The sequence below is a fragment of the Pocillopora verrucosa genome, chromosome 1, assembly GCF_036669915.1.
Source record: "Pocillopora verrucosa isolate sample1 chromosome 1, ASM3666991v2, whole genome shotgun sequence".
Taxonomy (NCBI): domain Eukaryota; kingdom Metazoa; phylum Cnidaria; class Anthozoa; order Scleractinia; family Pocilloporidae; genus Pocillopora; species Pocillopora verrucosa.
In genome coordinates, this window is record NC_089312.1 from 875,798 (window position 1) to 888,895 (window position 13,098).

The 13,098-nt window shown below is 36.6% G+C and overlaps 1 pseudogene; it reads left to right on the forward strand.

Moving 5' to 3' along the window:
- Nucleotides 1-6,675: 6,675 nt before the first annotated feature.
- Nucleotides 6,676-11,267, forward strand: LOC131785446 (GFP-like fluorescent chromoprotein amFP486; annotated as a pseudogene).
- The last annotated feature ends 1,831 nt before the right edge of the window (nt 11,268-13,098 follow it).

The window sequence follows — 13,098 nt, forward strand, 5'->3', positions numbered from 1 at the left end:
AAAGTCGGTTATAAAGGCAGTTTCTTCGCTGTTTACACATCTTGTGTCCTGCCTCAAACTTAAAATTAATTGAATTATATAATACTGATTAAAATTAATTAATATAATTAAAATAGAAAGGGCACAAATATGTTAAACGCCCCACCAAATCTCTAGGAATTCTGCTGATGGAAACGCGATGAATACCACTCGGAAGATCTCTCTTCTTTCTTCCAAAACTTTTCTTCATAAAACAGATCTTCGCCAAGATCGATATCTAGGCATACGTAAAATTTTGAAACTGTCGTTTTTTTGCTATCTTACCCGGTATCTTCTCTTCTGTCGACCTCTTTTTCAGGCGCAGAAGACCTTTGGATATCACGAGTATCGTCGCTCGATACCCTGGAGTCTACTTATCTAAAAACTGTATCGTTTTACACACCTTTTTAAATGACAATTGTTCGATCGTGTCATATATACATACATACATAAATTTTATTGCAATTCGAATTATCAGAGTGCTCTGTTAAGCGAATATCTTCGAGAAAGAAAAATATTTAAATCGATTAAATTATGAAAATACATTAGTTAAAACTATCACCAAAAGTTCTTCTTATTTTTCTTTAAGGCTGTCTTAAAATCTTTAAATGATGTCATTGTTCTCTTACTGTCTGGGAGCGAATTATCGATCCGCCATGTTTGTTTTCTATGTTGACGCTTTTAAAGCTCGCCTTATGTACGGTCGAAAACTTAAAGAGACTAACCCAATTTAAGTTACGTCCGCTCCATAATTTCTACCTTGATTTTCCAATATATATATATCAGCCTCATGCAATTTCCCTGGGCGACACATATGCCACGAAAACACAACTTTATCTCATTTATTCCTGCAACGATCATTACAATATCTTTTCCCGCAAATCCGACGCGAGTTGCTTAAATTGTAACTGACGCCAAATTTTTCAACCTTGTCCCAATACATTCCTCTTAGGTTAAAGAATCCTAAAATGCGCAAATAAAGGATATATTACGTAAAACCAAATTTTCTTCAAATTTGTTTCGACGCTTAATTGACGGCCGGCCCTCATCGAGAGCCGGCATCAATTATTGGTCCTGAGTGTCTACAAATCCAAGAAGACACAATTCAGTTTATTTCCTGTTATTTATCTTGTATTATTTTAGTGTTACACCCCATCCTTGCGGTCAGCGAGAAGGATGGCGGTAATTTTTGAGCTTTGTTAAATTTACAGTAAATTTAGCTTATCAAAGCTGCGTTTTCCTCTTTTTTTCTTCTTTTTTCGCGTTATATGTCGTCCTGCGTACCATTATGGGAGGTCTAACGACAGAAGAATCCAAGAATTTGTTGGAGGAGGCCTTAGAGCCTCTACGCAAATCGATTGATGAAGTGAGGAAGTCTATCGCCACAGCGAACTCTAATTATAACCAACTACTAAAAAAATGTCAAGCTACGAAGAAGGAATGACAGAACTGGTTAATGAGAACAAGGGTCTAAAAGCTAAGCTCCTCGCTACAACAAACCAGTTAAAAGCTTTAAAAAGAATCATTTGACGGACTTGAACAATACTCCAGACGAGACTGCTTGGAAATCTGAGGTATTCCAAAGATTTCTAGTGACAGGCGGGAAGATACGAACGAAATTGTTGTAGAGGTCGGTCGAAAGATTGAAGTTGACCTGAAAAATGGGGATATATCAACGAGCCATCGTCCCCCGGGTAAAGTGAAAGCGAATGGAGAAAGAGCTTTGTTTGTTTTGTTCCGTATATTTTATCGAAAATTTGTATCTATTTTTAAGTCTTATGGTGATTCAGCAGCTTCGATTTTAGGCGCGTGTGGCCCTGTTTTAGAGGGAAAAGAGCCGGCCGCCGAGCGAAGGAAAGAGTAAACAGATGTCGACCTTGAAAAGATTGATAGGGAGAATAAATTCTGCATCAGCTTGGGAGATTTTAATCTTGACCTTCTTAAACCGGATTCTCACCCAGATACAGAAGATTTTTTAAATACTTTGGGGTCCTTCAGCTTTCAACCTCACATTTTACAACCTACTCGAATTACTGACCACTTAAAAACTCTAATCGATAACATTTTCTTCAATTCTTTGGAGTTCCTCACCTTAAGTGGGAATATTGTTTATGATCTTACTGATCACCTACCTAATTTCCTTATTATTCAAAAATTCACTTCTTTACCTATCAATGTAAAGATCTACAAAAGAGATTATTCTAATTTTGATGAATCTGCTCTAATCCAAGATATCCAGTCAGTTGATTGGGAAGGTGTATTACACGCTAATCCTGATCCCAATATAATGTTTGACTCCTTTAAAACTAGAATATCTGGCATAATTGTTGTTCATATCCCTCTCATACAACTCTCCAAACGTTTATTAAGAGTGAAATCTAAGCCATGGTCTCAATCAACATAAAAAATGAACTTTTCAAGAAGTATATTTAAACTAAATCTATATATTATCTCACCAAATTCAAACTTTATAGAAATAAAGTTCATCACTCATTAAAAGTAAGTAAAAACAGTTATGATAATAATTATTTCCCTGTAAACATGTCTGATTCTAAGAAAGTCTGAAAGGGGATAGGACAACTTGTTAATCTTAAATCCAGATCTGGCTCTGCTCGCACTAAATTACTTGTTGAAGATGCTGAATTAAATGATCCTAAGTCAATGGATGATGCTTTTAATAATTTCTTTGCTAATATTGGAAATAATTTGACAAAGAATATTCCTCGTGTAAATAAATCCCTCCTTCAGTATCTCACATCTCCATCTCAAGATAGTTTTTTTATATTTCCCACAACAGCAGTTGAAATTGAAAATGAAATTATTGGGCTAATAAGTCTACTGGGCCTTAAAGCATACGAGTTGCTATTTAAAAAGCTATCAAACATTTTACATCTGCTCCTCTAGAAGTTAAATTCAGTGCTTCTTTTTCTACAGGAATTGCCCCTGATTTATTTAAAACAGCTAAAGTTACCCCTGTTTTTAAAAAGGGCGTGCAAACAGGTTTAAATAATTATTGTCCCATTTCTATTCTCTATATTTTCAACAAGCTGTTAGAAAAGTTAATGCATAACAAATTTTTGAAGTTCTGGAGGAGAAAAAAGTAATTTATTGCAAGCAGTTTGGCTTCCGTGCGAATCACTCCACGGATCATGCTATCGTAAGCATCATTGACTTGATTCAACATACAATTGAATGCCAGTAATTTTCTTGTGGTATATATTTTGATTTCAGTTAAGCCTTTTCTACTGTAAAATATAATATCTTGATTGAAAAATTATAGTATTATGGCATTTGAGGTGTAACCAAAGATTGGTTCATCTCTTATCTTACCAACAGATATCAATATGTTTCCTTGGGCCAAACTGAGTCTGAACCTCAACCTGTTAATTAGTCTTTTGTTAAATTCTGTCACCTTTTCAAGTTTTTCTTATATTGATGTTTTGTATTCATTTATAAATTTAACTATTTTAGACTTCATTCATATTTCAGAAATAGCGTTTTTCCTCTTCTCCGTTTTTTCTTTTTAATTTTTTCCCTTTTTCCACGTCTGTGTGCATTTGTGCTTCAGTTTTCTTGCTGACCTGTAATTTAATTTTATTTAATGCTAATGTCAACTGGCTGCCTATCTCCGCTAGCCCCCATGGTTATTCCAGACAGCCAGCTCTCTAATTTCTACTTTTAATATTTTAATCGTTGCAATTTATTTTTTGAGCAGGAGTGAGTACAAAGAATCGTTCTGACGAAGGGCTAACGCTCGCAACGTCAGCGTTTTTACCCTTTACGGTGGCCAATTTACGTTTTCAACTCAGTTGTTAACACTAAATTACCTGCTGAGTACAATAAAGATTGAGTGATTGCTATCCTTGATTGCTTGATTGCTATCCTTGACGAAGTGAGAAATAAAATAATAAAGGTTGAGTTATCGAAAGGCGACGGATCGGTTCTCTGTATTCAGAGCTACAGGTTATTTGCACGCCATTCCAAACAGCTGTAAAAAAATTATATTCCAAACATTTTTGTTCTTCCTAATCATTATCGAGTCATATACTTATAGAGATATTTTTAGTCCATGCTGAAAAATATTGGACTTTAGATTTTGTCCGCTGTACATCACTGTGACCTCAGGCCCATAGGTTCTGGAGTGAGCGTGACTAAGCGCTAAGTGTTGTCGCGCATTATGGGAGGTCACCATCTGGTTTCGTGAACGAAACTCTTCTTCCACGTTCCGGAAATGTACAAGAATTATCCTTTTTTATTTTTTTTAGCGGAGACTAGTGAACAGCACAAAAGAAGACTTCTTGCTGTTGTAACTTTCTGTTTATTTCCTTCGATACGTTTCGTCTCAAGCTGAGAGTACTCCAGCTGAGTGAACAGTAAATTACTCACGCTCGTTTATCGCAAATAAAACAAACCGACAGCCTGAGATCCTAAAGCACATGTCATGGGATTGCCTTGTACCCACCGTTTAAACGCAGTGCTTTGGCGATAAAAAGGAATCGAGTCAGCGACAAACTCGTGCTGCGGAAATAACAAGCACGTAATGTTTCTCAAATTACGACCTGACGACCTGAACTCTAAAATATACAATACATATATATATATATATACATATGTTTACGCTCAAGTTATCAAAACCTGACTGAAAACAACACGATGTAAAACAAAGAAAACGAAAACCAGTGAAGCGCTGTATAGTGATGTTTTGTACCAAAAAAAATGCAGATGGAGTCAGCCTTCACCAGTTTCCCCTATCCTGGATGCTGGACAATACATCTGGCTTCTGCCTGCAACTTTTCCACTGTAACATCCTCCAAATTTTTATTTTTGACCACATTTACTTCTTGGCAAAAGATGTTTTCTTTCTCCTTCCACATTGATTGGCAGTCTCCACACTGACACCTTGTAATAAAAAAAGTCGGTAAAGTAGCAATTTTTTTAGGATGTTGAATAGAAGAAATAGAGAACACAACTTGTTTGATTGGTTTCACCAAAAGGAACAGTTATCAGCTCGGTGCAAAGACCAGAAGTAAACAATAAGTTAACATTAAGACAATATTCTATTCAGCATATGCGAATACTATATTTTTGCTGAATCGTGTTTAAAATTAAAAGCCGAGAAATCTTTAATAGTTCGCCAAACTCAACAAAGGAAAACTTAAAACGGATTAAATTGCGTTGAAATGTATATAATCCATCCAATTAACCTCCACAAGTTTGCATGCTTATATTTTCAGTCAGTGAAACCTTAGCTTCGGAAGGTGCGTACGTGTAGCATAGAAACACTTCGCTCTCATAGTATTCAAGAGTCTGCAAATTTGGCTTTCTTTACTTGATCGCTCCTACATTTAACAAGCGACTGATTTGCAGAAAATTTATTTACAAGCGTAAATTTACTCACCATTCTCGCTTTCTTGATTGAGGCGGCCGCGGCGCACGGGCCCATGATCCTTTTTTGACTCTCGTGCACTATTTTATGTTCGAAGAATCGAAGCGTTAATGGCGCATGATTCAAGAAGCTGCAATTAGGATCGTTCTCCCGGCGAAAAAAGGCACGGAGAGGCATACGAAGCACTTTGTATCTGTTTCAGTGTGTTATCTGAGGCATTTAGACGGTATTCCGAAAAATTGACCCTTTAACCGTCAGTTACCCTTTAAAGAATAACAAAGGATCAGTTCAGAGTTCAGTAGCCAGTCAGAACACGCCTTCAACGCTATCCACTGTTTAAGTGCATATTTATAAAAGATCAGTATCCTTCCAGTCCAATAAATTTTAAATACCCTACTCACGTATGTCAGAAAGAACTCATTCGTTAAAAAAATTATAGGATTAAAAACCTTGTTAAAAGTAATCCCTATATTTTTAGTTGTAAAAGAGAAATTTCTGGAGTATTCAGAAGAGCAGTGATGATAGATCGGAGAAAAAATAGCAACCAAATTGAAATACCAAAATGGACTTAAGCAAACAGTAACAGCAATATCATGCGAAGTTCAGACTAGAGGTAAATAAAGAATCTTTTTTTTAAAACTGTATTACAGCGGTACAATTAACGAAAATTTGTCACGTAGTATTTGAAATTGCCTATTAGACAGAACTGTATTATGCTTGTACAGACAAAAATCCTTTATTTTGCAGTATGATAAGGCGATTCTATCAATACATTATTCACGTAGCAGGCTTGTTTAACTCTAGCATCGACAGATACATCATGTAGTTGTATACCTGTATTACCGCATGGTTACATAATGCGGGACGGAAACGGGTAAATTTTTTTAGGGGGGAATCCTCCAACCTGGGGCGCGTAGTGGTGCATTTAAGTGGTTTTGGTTTCTCTAAGTCGAGCATTAGATAGCAGAAGACAAAACAGAATTCAGGACGGTGTCAAATCAGTAATCAGGACATTGCATTTCATAGTCGCGTAAATGCCACTCCCGCTTAGGCAAGAGTCACGTCCATGGTTGTAAAGTAGCGCATATTGCCTGGTAGTCAGATCATAGAGTCAATTATGCATCTTCTGCAGCTTAGCTCGTCACGTTCGTAGCACTATATAAATTTTGCGAAAGCTGTAGGTTCGTCATCAGTTTGTAGCGCCTGCCATACAGACTCGTCGAGTTGTAACACTGCTTGTTGGGAGGGTTTGAGCCTCAGGAAATGAGGAAATGCCTCATTCAAAGCAAGTAAGTGAACTGCAGCTCGGTGATTACTTTTTCTTTCGATTCAACCAAGTTTTGAAACCTTATGGTTACACTACACCATGTAATCGCAAAACTCCGCCTTAGGACCAGTTCAGCCCTAACTTTCCAAAGCATTGAAACGTTGAACTTCAATGTTTTAATGCTTTAGCAATAATATCAGCGCCAAATGGAGAGGTTCGAAAAATAGTTACAAGGACTGTCACTCGTCCCCAGTGTCGTTAGGTCAACCTTAGTCTGTAGAGCGTTTAAATCAATTTATTGTTTTTTTAGAGGGCACGGTAACGAATCTTGCAATCTGATTGGTTCTTTACCCGGTCAGTATTTTCCTATCTCTGCCCACGGGCCACGGTAACGCTTTCGTGAGTCGCCGAGTACATCCCAACTTTCGTAGTCATTTTTCATAAATATACCTCGTTTTCCGGCTGGGCAGTATTTTTAAGCAAACACGTCGGTCACTACCTCAAGCCGATAAATAACTTATGAATCCTCCCTTTTCTCTCTATCAAATCACTTTGGTTGACAGAAAAATATTGGTTTCAGAATGAATTTGTATAAACAATAGTGTCATTACGTTGGTTGACAAGCGGCCTAAAAACCGTCTGCAATTAATTTTAATCGTTCACAAAAAGTACCCAGAAAGTTGAAACGTGAGGTATTTGGTTACAGTTAAACTGAACGATGGAACTTTCATTCATTTAATATCTGAATTTTCTCGAGCAATTTGTTCATAGTAAAAAAAAGCGAGCGAAGTTTTAATTTAAATTCTACAACAAATATACGCTCCTGGTGAGTCTTTCCAATTCCGTTCAATTTGGACAATTGTACCTTAAATTGCACAACAGAAATTGAAGGAATTGAGAAAAGGCTGCATTAAATTCCCTTGTGTCTCGTTGGAGTGTGCCGTTCGAATTTAGTTTTTGTGAAGGAAAGATCAGAGTTAAACACGCCATTACAGCAAACAAACGAGCAAACTCTCACAACTTCAAAATAAAAAATTGAATTTACTCACAATTACTTTCCTCGCCGTTTACTTAATGAACAGAGGTAAATCTTCGTACATGAATGAATGGTCGATGATAGTAAATAATACTTTCCGTTAGATCATTAACTGATTTTTAAGAAAACATTGTCGTGACAGTCCTTGCCAAACTAGTTCTGTTGGTTTTCAAATGTTCCTACGATTTTTTTTTTCTGCGCGCTCTCTAATTGACAGGTGTCAGATTGTGACAGATACTTGCAAAAATAATGTTTCAAAGTTTGTTTGGAAGCCTTTTAAATCACCTTTATCGTTACGGAAATGAAAATGTTTCGCTGAGGCATCTCTCTTAAATTTGCATCACCTCTATTTTAACTACCATTTACTCACTCAAAAATTTTTCAGTTTATGGAAGATCTTGCCGTATTTACGGCCATAAGTCATTCGGGTGCTTTCGGAAAGAATTTCGTCAAGTTTAAAAACAATAAATATGTTATTTAATGGCTAAGGGTCGGTCCGTATGGTGAAAAACTGTGACCTCGGTCTTGAAAATGCTGCCCTCGGCCTACGGCCTCGGGCAGTATTTTCAAGACCTCGGTCACAGTTTTTCACCATACGGACCTCCCAGCCGGCAAATAACATATATGTATGATGATGTTATACCGGATAAACTTTCGGCAAAGATAATGACATCTTTGGAGTTTTCTAGGACAAGACAATTTTGAATTCTTGAAGTTTTTTTTTTCCGAACGGATTTTTGATGTCTTTTTTTTTTTCCAATATTCAGGTTTTAGCTGATACCATGAAGATGACCTGGCTTATGGAGCACTATGTCAATGGTCATGCGTTCACCATCGAAGGAGATGGCACTGGCAAACCTTATGAGTAAGTTTATGTCAGATAACGATCAACCTGTAAATTCTCCTTTTGAGTGAATTCAGTGCTAATCACATAATCGAGGAAAACATGGTAACTCATTTGCTGCCAACGCAGACTTGAAAAATAAAACACTTCTTGCAGACTTCTAGCGAATGCAAATTTGTTTCTTGTGGCCATCCATGACATCTGCGGCCGCCTCACAAGACTCAGGTAGATATATCAAGTCTCAGTGAGGTAACTCAGCTATCTCGAAAGTAAATTTACAAGGAAATTAATGAACGATGTTCTTTATCCAGAAGTCAATCGTAAACAATTCACTCATGTGATGGAAATACACAAATAAATCAAATGTTACTGCGGTGATTTAGCTAGTAAAGTACTACCATGACAGATTTCCTCTCTGTCTGAATATTTCAGAGGCACCTAAACAAGGAACTTTCGTGTTACAAAGGGCGAACCCCTTCATTCTAACCCGAGTTTTGGGATTCACTGCCGAGGGTTCAAGCATCACTCTAACGTCTGAGGAGGACAATAGGCTCTGCAGGCTTGCTAATGGTGACCCTGATGACGAAGATGTTGGAGATGATGAGGATCAAACTCCAGAGGATCAGAGAGCAGCTAGGGAGAGTGAAAGGGAAGTGTCGCTTCCAAGATTAGCAGGAGTGAGCTTATCAGAGCGACGGACCACACTTTTCCAATTATGATAAACTTTTAAGAAAGTTATATATGGATATTTGTGGGAGCCAGGAAAGGTCTATTTATAGGTTGAATGTTCGGCATTTAAACGTAAACCGCTTTCTTTGATATTTGGCATTTGGAATAACAAATTTAAAATTTCATGAGGCATCATATCTCGGTGCGACAAAGATAAGATATTACCAGGTTTTAAGGTCAAACAATATTTTCTAAAAAAAAAAATAGCGGCGGGTCATCTGAAACCTTATAAAATCATTGCTCTGAAGGATTCATAGCCGACGTAATGCGACATGACTTGGCTAACCTTTTAAAGAAAAAAGGAAGTATAGAAAAGAGAATCTGTTATTCTTCAAAGATTCCTGTGTAAATGAAGATCTTTCGCGATTTTTCAAATGTTTAAGTATAGTTAAATTGGTTTAACACCGTTTTATGCGCAATCTCGTCGAACATCATCGCCAATTACATCTAGGAAAACAAGCTTTTCTGTCCGCGATTTACTCGGGGTGTCATTAAAATTAAATTCCAGTTTAAATTTTTGCCTCAATACCACGGTTTTTGTTTAAAAGGAAAGTTTAAAAAGTAATTTGAGATGATAGGGAAATATGCTGCTGCACTAAAAAAACTTTTTAGTCTAACAGTTATTTACAAATTAAAAATGATACGCAAAGATTTGAACTATTAGTTCTTTGTTACTTTTAAATCACTTGAAGAACCTCGAGGAACCTGTATGAAAGAAATGCGGCCACGCCTCTTCAGAGTTGCTAAAAAGATGTGGAATGAATGGACATTGGACTTAAGAGACGGACAGTCTCAACAGGTATTCCTGCAACAAAAATTTATCCCTTAATTTGCTGTTATACATTTCTCATAATTATCAAATGTTGTTAGGAAATATGAATAGACAAACATGCATTCACAAACATGTCCTTCAATAGCGAAATCCGCTATTGAAGTCATTCCTAGAAAACGCAATGCGAAAATTAGGGGCAAACCAGAAACTAAAATCTGGAATCTTTTGTGTTTTGGAATCCGGAATCTGCAACGGTAGAATCCGGTATCCAGCACCTGAAATCCGGAATCCACAGCGTGGAATCCAGAATCTAATACTGTCCTGGATTACCTTACATGGGGCGACCCTTTAATTCGCCTTTGACATAGTGGCACCGACCTTGAAGTATGGATTCAAATGTTTTATGAAGTACCCTGCTGACATTCCTGACTATTTCAAGCAAGCATTTCCCGAGGGTCTAACATACGACAGGAGATTAACATTTGAAGATGGAGGGTGTGCCACGGCCACCGTGGAAATGAGGTGAGTAATTCCTTACTATTTAACTGTTAATCAGCTTTTTAACTTGCAGATCGCACAAAGATCTTTGATACAAAAGAAAGCGTCTCTTATCCACAAGTTGTTACATTCGCTGTCAGGATTCACAGTTATATTTGTGAATTATTTAAAACGAAAGCAACGGAGAAAGGTCTTTCACAAACTTAAACTGTAATAAGAGGTAAAACCAAGTTTGAAAAATTATTTTCCTCAGAGACTTAGAAAAACTCAGTAATCAAAAAGAAACCGAAGTTTTTCACGTTCGAGATTTGCAATCCTATTTTATTCGCCTATCCTAGACCGTCGTTTCTTTCGGTCCTTCTCTTGTTTACTCTGCTTCAAAGACTGTTTCCCATTTCAATCTTTCTACCACGTAAGAAGAACTAAACATTTTTTCGCCACAGTCGTTTATTATGTTTTACTCATTTGCGTTGTGAAATGCTTCCTTCTTGGACAGCCTCAAAGACGACACTCTGGTGCACAAGACTAGTTTAGACTAGTTTATTTTAGACTATCCTATCGACGGGCCGGTCATGAGAAGGAAGACACTTGGGTGGGAACCAACCTCGGAAAAAATGACTCCTTGAGAAGGAAATAATCAAGGGAGACACTATCAGGTACCTTTTGGTCGAAGGAGGGAAAATGCTGAAATATCGATATGAAAACAATTACAGGTAATTCAGTTCGCTTTGATTTGTTTGTTTAGACATGTATCTGAAAAAGTCATAATTTTTGCGTCAAAGGATTTTTCATGTAACCAAAAGTACTTGGAACGATTTAATCACGAACGACAGCATTCGTGTCGTGTTGTCTATATTTTTATACAGAAAATAGATAGAAAAATTGAAAGATTATTGAATGAAATCACGGCAGCTGAATAAACCATATTGTTTTCTCTGTGTTGAATTACATTAACAAAATGATTGGGGTAATGACGAGAAAAGCATGGCCAGTTTCTTTGCTGTAAGTTATTTGAAGTAACATAGTTTGTAACCCTGCAGATTAATTCGCTCAGCGTATAATTTTTTAACTGTAAGCCAAAATGATTCTTCGAAGTTTTATTCCAAGACGTCGCGTTCGTTTTCCTACTTCACCTAATCTCTCTTTCAGAAATCTGTCGTTGCCAGTATAACCACGAGAAGAAAATTCTTCCGCGAATTTTTTCTAAATTCTTTTTTTTTTCTAATTATCCTTGTTATTTCATCACGTTTAGTTTAGATTTAGTGCTGTTGTTCAAAATACTCGCAGTTTTTGTTATCGGCGTCGCGTTACATAATCGTTTATGAATAGTTACATAAGTTCACTGGCTGCATTTTTTTTTGGTTTATATTATTATAAAAGTTGTCATTCTTTTCTTGTCAGTTAATTTTTTTTCTATTTTCCCGGAGTTACCGTACAGATCTTATAAGTATTCTATTTTTTTGGTGCGTGTATATTTTCGCTTGTTTCTATCGTATTTGTACATTTTGTTTGTTTTTTCACTTTTTCGGTCTCTCGAGTTCGTATTTAGTAAATAGGTATTTATTCTAAATATCTGTTCTAGTGAATCGTTTTTAAATAAAGTACGAATTGACAAATGTACGTGGAGTGTAATATACAAGCATTCAAAGATTTGGTGAATGCCATGTCGTCCGGATCTGGAAGTCAAAGGAGACGCCGAATTCACTCAGAAGAGGTCCTCGACAGCGTACGATTAATGAATTCTAGAGCTGGATATTTGTCTAGAGTGACATCGCTGTATCGAGCCACTGGCTCCACTACAGCTCTAAGTTGTTTATGCATTTGCGCTCGGTTAAACTTCTCAAGCTCAAGGATTTCAAATCCTATAGAAACCAGAATTTCTTGGTTCTGTACCCAGAGATTACCCATCCGTAATCTTTTTGGTTCTTTGAAAATTCATAGGAATCCGTTTTCAATATCGTTGATTTCAATAAACACGTTGTTAAAAAACACTGTAAAATAGATCTTTAATGTACAATTTTAGTATTTATAAATCAGAAAGGCAATGTCTAAAGACGCAAAGAAAAATTTCAATCGACAATATGGAATAAAATGGACAAAATGCTTGAAAAAATCCTAACAGAGTCTGAGAAGCATAGTCATGTGAAATGCTCACTGCAAATCTTGCATTTAATCTCCGGCGTCAGTTTCAACAATGAAATCGTCACCTCCTGAATGTTTCCAAACTTATGGAGTCATATTTTTTTCCTTTTGGCACTGTAAGTCGTAATGATTGCTGCTGATTGTCAAAAAATAATCATGCAATTGTAAATAAATGGCAGAAGCAACAGGTGGGCCGTCAGCACCGTGCGATACATTTAAGGAACTATGCAATATGGTGGATGAGAGATGCTAAACAACATTTCAGTTTTATATGTAAGCAGAATCATACCTAAAAAATAATATATATAATACTATAATAATAATATAATAATATAATTAAGAATCAGGGTGGAAAAAGCTCATACCAATTAAACTTTAATTGTTAAGGCTGAAGTACTGCAGTAGT